The following is a 10,345-nucleotide window of genomic DNA, read 5'->3' as shown; positions in this document are numbered from 1 at the left end:
AGGCCATGGATCTTGTTACAGGCATACGCCTGATCCATGAAGGGGGAGATAAGCAAAGATAGGTCATTATGGGAGGGGATTGTTTTATAGATGAAGATACAAGGCGCCGAACGGGGGGAAATGACTTGCTAAATGGGGTCGTAGGAAACATATCAGCAGCAGTGCTTTGTAATCTCAAGCCCCAAAGGAACATGGAAGGTGGACGTCTTTGAGCCTGTTGATGTATTATACAAAAAGAGGAGACAGACGGTGGTGGGAGATTTCTGAACTGTACTCTTCAAAGTGCAGATGGTGAGTCAAACTTTGGAATATTCCCCATTACCAGAAGCTTCTTACATGCTGTGGCACAGAATGGAAGGCCAAATCCTGCTTGCTCCAACAGACCCAATTTCTCCTGGCCATGGGAGGTGGGGGAAAAGGCCCGGAATGAACTCTGTGAATGAGTAGGGTGGAATCTACACGCACATTAAAAAACGCTGTGAAAATGCTTCCCCCCCAAAAAAAAGTTTTGAAAAATATATCAAATTTGCCATAGCTCACCATCGCCATCTAGTGTCACATTTGTATATTGTACTTTACAACACATTTAAAACATTTTATTTCCAGCTGTGTAGCTGAGGCCTAGGATCAGATGATTTTTTTAAAAAATTCTCCCTATTTCTCATTCCTCCCCCCCAATCTTCAGTTCACCACATTTCCATGTAGATTTTCAGTTTAAAAAACACCACCACCAGTCCTCATGAAAATTCACTAGTATTTTATTGCACTTTTCTCTCAATGAACACTTTTTGGTATACCCTATTATCTGTTACCTACCTTTTCACAAGCAGCTTTCTCTGCTATTTTTATATGTGTTTCCCACTCATGTACTTTCTCCTAATGCGTGCATTTCTGGAAACTTAAAAATAAAAATAAAATAAAATTGGAGAACAGTACCATAACGTTTGGAGAAGTAAGAATTTCAAAGGATACCTGGGTTTCTGTTTGCGTATTGTTCTGGGAAGAGCAAAATGGGAAGGTTTGTGCTAAAATGTGAATGGAATTTAATTTCTCCCTCATCCTTATACAGGAGAGAACTGTCTGACAGTTGCGAGCCTTACTCTTCTCTTTGGACATTCTGATGTCTCCCCTTCATCTGTGGGTCCAGGTAAGCCCTGCCCCACATAATCAATCACATGACACAGTGCACACACACACACTGTTGAATGCCCATCAACTTTGTGGGGGCCTAACCCCCTCAAATATTTTATTGTGGGGCCAAAGCTCCCATGACCCCTAGGCCCTCTGTTCTGTTCCTTGCTTATATCAGAGGCAGTCATCGTGGTGCTTTCCAGATGTTTTGAATGAAAACTCTCATTATCCATGATCACTGACCACGCTGGCTGGGGCTGATGAGAGTTCCAGTTCATAATAGCTGGAGGGCACTATGTTTGCTAACTAGTATAGGCAGTGAGCCTGCTATATAAATTGGCCCTCCATGGCACCTGCCATCCCCTTCATAATCTTCCCACACAAACCCTCCTCACTGCTTTCTAAACCATGCTGCACATTGCTATGGACCTAGTGTTAGCTGCGGCTTGGTGTGGCTGAGAAGGGATTTCATCCAAGCTCACAGCTGAGCTTCACAGGTTCTGGGTTTTTATTTTTATCTTTCATGTCCTATACCTTTCCCTCCTGTGGGTGTCTATTTCCAGTGTCACAGCAGTTTCTCTGTTTTCCCACACCTGATGCCGGGGCATTAAATGTTCCTCCACATGAACGGCATCTTAGACCCATGGACAAAATGCAGCCCCCTCCCCAGGTCTCTATTTCTGGCTTTGGGGACACCCCTTACTGGCTTTTGCTAAGCACCCTCCTTGAGTCCTTTTGCCTGGCTTGAAAGAGTCATTGTATTCTGAAAACCCTTATTGCTCCCTGTCTGCACCCTACATTTAAAGCAGTATCATGCTATCTTAAACAATCATGCCTCCCCAGTGGACCCTGGGAAGCATAGTTTGTTAAAGGTGCAGAGAGTTGTTAGGAGACCCCTATTCCCCTCACAGAGGAACAATCCTCAGAGTAGTTAAAAAGTCTGCAGTCTCTGGGTATCAGGTGTAGAATATTAGCAAGAACCGATGGTGAAGTTCACTAATGCTGTGCCTGGGTGTGAGAGGGGAAACTAAAGGTGCAGACAGGGCAAAAATGAGTCTGTCTTTTTCTGGGTGTTTAAGCCAATTGCCAAATCAGGTGATGCTTTCAAGTCCAAGCCTTCCACTACCCCCCTCTTCAGCATGCCCTACCACTGTTGGAGCCCTGATAGGTAAAGGTAAAGGGACCCCTGACCATTAGGTCCAGTTGCGGATGACTCTGGGGTTGCGAAACTCATTTCGCTTTATTGGCCAAGGGAGCCGGCGTACAGCTTCTGGGTCATGTGGCCAGCATGACTAATCCACTTCTGGTGAACCAGAGCAGTGCTGTTTACCTTCCTGCCGGAGTGGTACCTATTTATCTACTTGCACTTTGACGTGCTTTCAAACTGATAGGTTGGCAGGAGCAGGGACCAAACAATGGGAGCTCACCCCATCACGTGGATTCAAACCGACAACCTTCTGATCGGCAAGCCCTCGGCTCAGTGGTTTAACCCAAAGCGCCACCCACATTTCTGGAGCCCTGATATCAGTAGGTAAAAAAAGATAAAGGACCCCGGACGGTTTAAGTCTAGTCAAAGGCAACTATGGGGTTGCGGAGCTCATCTGACCTTTCAGGCTGAAGGAGCCGGCATTTGTCCACAGACAGCTTTCCGGGTCATGTGGCCAGCATGACTAAACTGCTTCTGGCACAACAGGACACCGTGACAGAAACCAGAGCTCACGGAAATGCCGTTTACCTTCCCACCGCAGCAGTACCTATTTATCTACTTGCACTAGTGTGCTTTTGAACTGCTAGGTTGGCAGGAGCTGGGAAAGAGCAACAGGAGCTCACCCTGTAGCCCCACAGCACCACATGCATCCAGTTCACCTGATATCAGCATGACAAGTTCCGCAGAAATTTCCACAGCAGCAATATGGGAGTGGGGGGTGGAAGACATGGCATGGGCTCTCCCTCTTCAAAGCTGGAGTTCTCTCTCTGATCTAGGAGAGAGATCGAGATCATTTGCTTCCTGTGATCCTCCCCCAAAAGGCTTTAGAATTGGGGGCAGCCACCTTTCCCAGCCCATTCTGGAGATTGGAGGGATTGAATCCAGAGCCTTCTGTATGTGTAGCCTGTGTTGTACCACTAAGCTACAGCAGCCGTACTCTGCAACTGCGCAGCAGCACACTGCTCTAAGCTCATGCTTCATTCCAGTTATCTTGAGCGCCGCCACTATTTAAGCAGTTACAAGTTCACCATTCTTCGGCATGTATAATAGGGCGAAACATCAAAAGGAGAAGTCAAATGCTGAATGTAATCCCCATGGGCAGGCAGGTAAGCCGGGGAATGTTGATTTGTGTTATTTTAATTGCTTATAGTACATCCGATTCAGTTCAGGCACTCTGAATTCAATTCTGCTTTCTGCCAATGCATAACAGATCGCCCAGCTATTCAGCGCAGCGGAGAGTAGTTTCCCCAGAACACTCGTAGAAAATCGTCAGGATTTGTAGTATCAAGGTCATGGTGGAGAGCTGCTACTGATTTATTCTTCCACGTTCGCATCCTTGAATGGAAGCTTCACAGAAGTTAGGTGGCTTGAACAAATCGTACTTTTGTGCACAATTGGTGTGCATGCCTCTAAGGCCACATTCAGAGGTTCATATCACACTCCTTGATCTTTATGCACCCACTCAATGGCATCCTAGTGACCCATGTTGCACTTCTTTTGTGCTTTGAGAAATACCATATAATAGACTCTGGGCCACAATCCTAGATGGAAGAAGCTAGGAGATGCTGTGCCCCACAGGTACTGAGTTGCACCCAGAATTGTGTGTGTGTGTGTGTGAGAGAGAGAGAGAGAGAGAGAGAGAGAGAGAGAGAGAGAGAGAGGAGAGATCACATGTACAGTTCATGTCATGTGTGTTTGATGTAACTTGCATTGCACGTTACATGCATGATGACTCTCACATCAGGAGAGGCCAGCCAGGCCTCCTCCAATGCTACATTTGTGCACCAGGCTATGCTGGTCCATGCATCATCTCCCAATGCTGGATGGCCCAGGGCGACATCCAGTCGGGTCTCCTTTGTCCCCTCAAGATTGGGGGGGGGGGTGATCCCCATGGCAGTGGACATTGGGGGGTTGTAGAAGCCTCAGCCCCATAGAGTCGGTGCACCTGCTGTGTCCCTTAGGGGAGGGTTGAAGGTCAGTGGTCCAGCATCTGCTTTGCTTGTCCCACGTTCAGTCCCTGGCATTTTCAGATAGGCTGGGAGAGACCTCTTGTCATGGAGTCATTCACCTGCTGAACAGCAGCCTGAAGGGGGAGAAGAGGGAGTGACTCTACCTGTAGCTGAAGAGCCTTTAAGGACACAGAGGAGAAGGCGCTGATGGGAACCAGTAGGCTTCAGCCTTCTTATGTAAAGCTTCCAGCAGCAGTCAGATGCTGGGATCAATGCTTGTAGTCCTTGACCTTACCTTGCTGCTTCCTGCTTGTTTGGGCCCTTGATCATTGGATTCCCTGACCCCTGGACCTTGCGAGCATGTGGATTGCTGTTTGCCCGACCCTAGGACTGGACCTGACTTTGAAAGCTGCCTCTGCCTCCAGGCAAGTACACTTCAGTGACTCTTCTGGTTGGCTGGCCTCCCACTCCACTAAGCTCTGCACTTGGTTGCTCAGCAATGAGACAATGACACCACTCTCCTACACTAGAGCAGGGGTGGAGAACCTCTGGACAGTGGGCCAAATCTGACCCCCCCCCCTCAGGCACTTGGCTCATGAGGTAGCTTTCCCCAAACTATACCCTCCTGCTCCAAACCTGATGTCATAATGCAATGTTGAATGGGGGCACAGGTAGGAACCTGGCTGTTTTCCCTACAGGAAGCAGGATTGAATCCCTCATCTTATCTGCTGATGGGTGTATGTGGGAGTTAAGTCCTGTTTGATGTCTCTCTCCCTCCCCCCCCCCACTCCCACAGGCCAATTTCATCAGGTGAGTGGTCAAAGTTGGTGCACAGGGTGGTGGATATAAAGATCTGGTCTGCTAGGCCTGAAAGGTCCCCCAGTTTTGCACTAGAGATATGCTGCCAGTCTGGGTAGACAAGACTCATCTACATGGACCAATGGCTTGAGCCGGTGTGGTGTAGTGGTTAAGAGCAGTAGACTTGTAATCTGGTGAACCGGGTTCGCGTCTCTGCTCCTCCACATGCAGCTGCTGGGTGACCTTGGGCTAGTCACACTTCTTTGAAGTCTCTCAGCCTCACTCACCTCACAGAGTGTTTGTTGTGGGGGAGGAAGGGAAATGATAATGTTAGCCGCTTTGAGACTCCTTCAGGTAGTGATAAAGCGGGATATCAAATCCAAACTCTCCTCCTCCTCCTCCTCCTCCTCCTCCTCCTCGTCTGGTATAGAATTATAGAAGTGTAGAGTTGGGAGGGACCCCAAGAGTTATCTAGTCCAACCCCCTTCAATGCAGGAATCTCAGCTAAAGCATCCATGACAGCTATCCAACCTCTGCTTAAAAGCTTTCAAGGAAAGAGAGTACACAACCTCCTGAGGGAGACCATAGAAAGCATCTCCTGTGTTCCTCTTTAATGCTGTTTGGGAACAGATTTTCAAGGCAGGCCCATTTCAAACTGAGCAAGGCAAAGATTGTGGCAACACTGGCTGTGCCCATTGATTCAATACCGCAGAAGTTGAGATGCAAGCCTAATGAGGGCAGGGTTTTGAGAAAAGGCTCTGTTGCTGTTCACATTTCAGGAAAGGAGGTTAAAGCGCCTTTCATCTTTGCTGCAGCTTAGGAGAAAGTGACTGAGATATGTGTGGATCTTTGCAGGATCAGAAATCCCACTGGAAAGCTTTTGCGAGCCATCTTTTCTCTGTAGACTTCTCAGTTGTCCATCTATATTGCTTTTGGATGCGGTCCTAAGGAGGGAAAAGGGGAATATGGCTTACTTCAGTATGCAATGTGAGAAAAGGCTTCTGCCTCTCCTTTTGAATGGCAGTCCCAAGTAATGCAAACCTTGATGCAGCACACGTCTAAGCTCTTTGGAGTACCATTATTTTCAACCTGAGAGTTAACTACATGCACAAATATATTCTGCCGAAAGCTGTGGCACTTTAAAGTGCCTAACTTTGGATCATGTTGCTGGTTAAATTATTTCACTTGATTCTTGAAGCAACAGTAAATATATGTGTGATCAGACACTGATTTTCACTTTTTTGGGGGGGTGGTTGCAGTGAGCTGGGGGGGCAGATGCCAGTGGTGGTCTGGGTCAGTGGGTGGAGCAACGAATGTAAAATTTAACCCCTTACTGTAGGCTAATTTTCACACCCACCTGCTCTTTCCCCCAGGCATGGTCAGAGTCCAATGGAAGACTTGAAGTAGCCTAAATACGCAAGGAACCAGCCACACCAGTGAGGGACCTGCCTTGGGGATATGTGGTGTGGCTTGGGAGGGTGTGTGCCCAAGATTCCCAAGGAGAAAGTAGAGATCTTTGGAGGGCTTGAATTCATTCCCTGAGATCCCCACCTCTTCTTTAATGAATGCTTCCACCATAATGTCTTTCAGAATCCCCCCTTTTTCTTCCAGCTATAGATTTCACAGGCTGATGAGTCAGTTACACGAACTTCAATCCCCGATGCTATGATATAATTGCACACAGACACAGGGACAGAACCTTCATCTGTAAAATAGAAGAGATGCCTAAAGCGGCTTTCATATGTACCCCAATAATCTCATGGCGAGACACAAGGATTTGGTCGCCTGCAGCTGTTTGCCTCTGCTATTTAGGTCCACACCAACTTCCTCCACCCTGACTACCCTTGATAAGTATGAAAAAGAAATTAAACCTATAGCTGGATTGCTGCTCAGATGGCCCCATCGCATCAAAGCGAGCACACAGCTTAGCTGGCTGTCAGAATGCCTCCTGACTCCATTATTCTGCTATTATAACTTTTCAAGGGTACTTGCAAGATCGAGCCTCATATGGTAACTGGTGTGAGTCGAATTCCATCAGGAGAAAGCTGCTGTTCTGTGCAGAAAGGGGTCGGGGGAATTACGTCCTTATCTGCATGATTTTTCAGTTACATTAACACAAGGACAGCAGCAAATTCGTTCCTCACAATTCCCTGTACTCTCCGATGCGGTCATTAAAAATCCCCATTCAGAGCGCCTGAGTCTCAACATGTTTCAACATACCCCAAACCCTTTTATATACTACCGTTTGGCTCCCAAGGACATTCACTCGGAAGTAACAGCTGCTGACAATGCCCCCTGGTTGTGCCAGAGGCTGTAGAGAATATGAGGAGAGGCCTAGAGAGGCCTGAGGGCATACTTGTGCCATCCTAGCCCCTGCCCTCTATGCTCTGGGATCTTCAACACAACAAAGGGCCAGTGATGGCAATTTGTTTATGTGGGAGGTTGAGGGATAGCCAAAATGGCCCTAGGACCTGTTGCAGCCAACCTTGATCTGCTCCAGAAGGCTTCTGCCAGAGTGAGAAACTGGGATTTTGGCTCCATCCCTAATCTACTGCCATAAAATAAGACCTGAAGAATCTTCATGGAGGTGTGGTCAGACCAAGACAAGGGGTTGGAGGAATTGCCTGTTACCCACCCTGGGGGAAAAGAGAAGATTGAGAAGTGATATGACAGGCATCTTCAGATATCTCAGGGGCTGTCATGTGGAAGATGGAACAAGCTTGTTTTCTCCTGCTCCAGAGGGTAGGACCCAAACCATTGGCTTCTAGTTACAAGAAAGGAGAGGCCTACTAAACATCAGGAAGATGTTTCTGAAAGTAAGAACCACTTGACAGTGGGACAGACTGCCACAAGAGGTTGTGGGCTCTCTTTCCTTGGAGGTTTATAAGTAGAGATTGGGTGGCCATCTGTCATGGGTGTTCCAGTTCAGATTCCTGCATTGCAGGGGGTTGGACTTCTTCTTCTTCTTCTTCTTCTTCTTCTTCTTCTTCTTCTTCTTCTTCTTCTTCTTCTTCTTCTTCTTCTTCTTCTTCCCCCGCCCATCTGACTGGGTTTCCCCAGCCACTCAGGGTCCGTTCCAGCTCTACAATTCTATGATTCTATGATGCCACCCACAGTATTTGTGGGGTGTGAAACACAGAGCAGTCAAATACAACATTCCTAGAGTGGACATAAAAAGGGGGTGTCTGGACCAGCCAGTCAGAACTTCCTGTTTCCTCCTGGGCTGGAACAAACTTCATCTACATGTGACCAGACATCACCTGTGCCATGACATCACCTGTGCAGGTAACAAAATAGCTCAGGGGAGGCAGCCATCTCTCTCTCTGACTCCATTCCTCCAAGAAGCAACATCTCCTTAGCCTGAGATGCTCTCTTGGCTTCAAGAGAGGACAAAGGAACTATCTCCTTATGGGATAGATTCCACGTGTATATATTTTGTAACTTAAGTTTGCCTTCTGGGATCCATCTGTGAACAGGATGTGTGAGTAAACTATTTTATACTTTTATACAAGACTGTGTTGTGTCTATTCTTTTTATGAGGGAATAAAGGGGAATTACCAGGAAACTGATTTTAGAGGCTTATACAAGCCTGGCAAACCTATCCGCTGTGAAAGTTTAAAAGGGGAATGTTACTCTGCTAAATTGTAGAACTTGTTAACACAAGTTGGGAAGGATATAATTAAACAATATATCCTCTCCTGCCTTCCTGAACATCCCCACAGTGTTGAGTCCTAATAGGACACAGATATGGACAGTGTTGGAGTCCTTTTAGCATTGCTCCCTATTTTAGAGCTAAATGAGGCAGAGCAAGGATGCCTTTTCTCTCTATGCCAGGGACAGGATTAATTTTTAAAATGGCTTTTGTTACAAACTCTATGCAAAACACCAATTATTCAGCAACATCATCAGTCTTCAAAAAGGATTGCAGCGCTAGAATTAAGCTTTAGCTCCATGGCTCAAACTACTAGCCCCACACAACTCCCCACCCCCACCCTCTCCAGATTTTCTCAGTATCCATCAGCTTCACAGAAATGAATGGCAATTCAAGCGTTCAAGAAAACCCTGAATGTTTATTTATTTATTCCTTAGGTGATTTAAAGTTAAAGTGATTGGGGAGCTGACATTCAGGGTGCTTTCAGACATCACAAATTACTGCCTACCAGGAGCTCAATGAACTAAGAGAATATGTGACATCCTAAAATAGCAGTTCTGCAATTAGACTTGCCAGATGTCAGAGTGCAGCCCAGAGTTTGAGCCATTTATCAAAGTCTGTGGGCCAGAAACTACCGGCAGTGTGTGTGTGTGTGTGTGTGTGTGTGTGTGTGTGTGTGTGTGTGTATGTACATATGCCGATGTGCCTTCTGTGTCCAGAAGGATGAATTCTGCCACACACACAAACAGCATTGGTGGAGCTCGAAGGTCATTGCAATTGATTGATCAAACCACTCTTGACCTGGTCACTTTCCCTCGATCTATGGAAGCAACAAAAACCAAGTAAGCATCTTTGTGAAGGTAAGAATTTATTCCCTGTAACCATTTATTCCTGTTGCAAAGCCACAGTTCCCTCTTCTCCCTTACTGCTTCTCTCTGGTTGCAGCATCCAGAGTGTAAAGGCATAGATGACCCAAGCTTTTGTGACTGCTCCTTGCCATCTCTTAGCACACCCATGAATGTTGTTATTCCTTATATATGTAGTAAGTTTGGAGAACAAGGGACCTAACAGAGGTGTTCATGTTAACTGGTCAGAATTGCTTTCCTTTGGACAGCCCTCCTGCGAATGTAAGATGAACCCTGCTGGATTAAATCAAAGGACTAAGGACATAAGAATAGCCTGCTGGATCAGGCCAATGGCCCATCTACTTCAGGATCCTGTTCTCCCAGTGGCCACCCAGTTGCCTGTGGAGGAAAACCCACCAGCAGGATCTGAGTGCAAGAGGCATCTCCCCTCCTGTTTCCAGCAACTGATGTTCAGAAAAATTACTGCTTCTAACCATGGAACCATGGAGGCAGTGTTAGTATTTTTATCTATCCGAGCAGCTCCAGCGAGTGGTACTATGATTGTATACATCATGTGAGTGTCTGAGAGAGCATGAGAAAGGAAGTCTGTATTATCTCTTCCTTTGAGTACTATTGGAAGTTAGTTTCACTTCTCTGTGTGTTGCGTTTTCTGTACTAGTGTTCAGAGAGCACAGACATACTGATGGAGTCTCTGTATTTAAGACTGTAAATAAAGTAGTTTCAGAACTACGACTGAGTCTTT

At 46.6% G+C, this 10,345-nt stretch overlaps 2 long non-coding RNA genes across 2 annotated transcripts; one reads left to right on the top strand and one right to left on the bottom strand.

The window, feature by feature from the left end:
• Window positions 1-3,418: 3,418 nt before the first annotated feature.
• Window positions 3,419-4,736, bottom strand: LOC310705541. The gene is made up of 2 exons (XR_014525382.1): window positions 4,583-4,736; window positions 3,419-4,421 (listed from the first exon to the last, which is right to left on the bottom strand). It is a non-coding gene; the product is annotated as an uncharacterized lncRNA (long non-coding RNA).
• A 128-nt stretch (window positions 4,737-4,864) lies between these two features.
• Window positions 4,865-7,027, top strand: LOC310705542. The gene is made up of 3 exons (XR_014525383.1): window positions 4,865-5,097; window positions 6,459-6,521; window positions 6,697-7,027. It is a non-coding gene; the product is annotated as an uncharacterized lncRNA (long non-coding RNA).
• The last annotated feature ends 3,318 nt before the right edge of the window (window positions 7,028-10,345 follow it).

The sequence above is a fragment of the Podarcis liolepis genome, assembly GCF_965112155.1.
Source record: "Podarcis liolepis genome assembly, chromosome: 4".
Classification (NCBI taxonomy): Eukaryota; Metazoa; Chordata; class Lepidosauria; order Squamata; family Lacertidae; genus Podarcis; species Podarcis liolepis.
The sequence above is the reverse complement of the archived record's forward strand: the minus strand, read 5'-3'. Positions and strand labels throughout refer to the sequence as shown.